Source organism: Oryx dammah, unplaced genomic scaffold, assembly GCF_014754425.2.
Source record: "Oryx dammah isolate SB20612 unplaced genomic scaffold, SCBI_Odam_1.1 HiC_scaffold_17, whole genome shotgun sequence".
NCBI lineage: Eukaryota > Metazoa > Chordata > Mammalia > Artiodactyla > Bovidae > Oryx > Oryx dammah.
In genome coordinates this window covers 27,146,591-27,147,078 of record NW_024070201.1, presented here as the reverse complement: position 1 = coordinate 27,147,078, position 488 = coordinate 27,146,591, and the positions used below count along the sequence as shown (strand labels likewise).

General features: G+C 60.5%; 1 protein-coding gene across 1 annotated transcript in view; it reads left to right on the top strand.

The window, feature by feature from the left end:
- Positions 1–488, top strand: part of PCSK7 (proprotein convertase subtilisin/kexin type 7) — a 26,287-nt gene that overhangs the window by 9,102 nt on the left and 16,697 nt on the right. The gene's annotated exons all lie outside the window — the stretch shown is intronic.

Here is a 488-nt window from a genome sequence, read left to right as displayed (position 1 = left end):
GGGTGAAGGGACCGTGTGTCTGAGGGGACCATGTGTCTGGGTGTGTGTCACTCAAGGGTGAGGGGACCGTGTGTCTGGGTGCGTGTCACTTAGGGGTGAGGGGACTGTGTGTCTGGGTGTGTGTCACTCGGGTGAGGGGACCGTGTGTCTGGGTGCGTGTCGCTTAGGGGTGAGGGGACCATGTGTCTGGGTGTGTGTCGCTTAGGGGTGAGGGGCTGTGTATCTGGGTGCATGTCACTCAGGGATGAAGGGACCGTGTGTCTGGGTGCATGTCACTCAGGGGTGAGGGGCCGTGTATCTGGGTGCGTGTCACTCGGGTGAAGGGATCGTGTGTCTGGGTGTGTGTCACTCAGGGGTGAAGGGACCATATGTCTGGGTGCGTGTCACTCTGGTGAGGGGATGGTGTATCTGGGTGCGTGTCACTCAGTGGTGAGGGGACCATGTGTCTGGGTGTATGTCACTCAGGGGTGAGGGGCCGTGTATCTGGG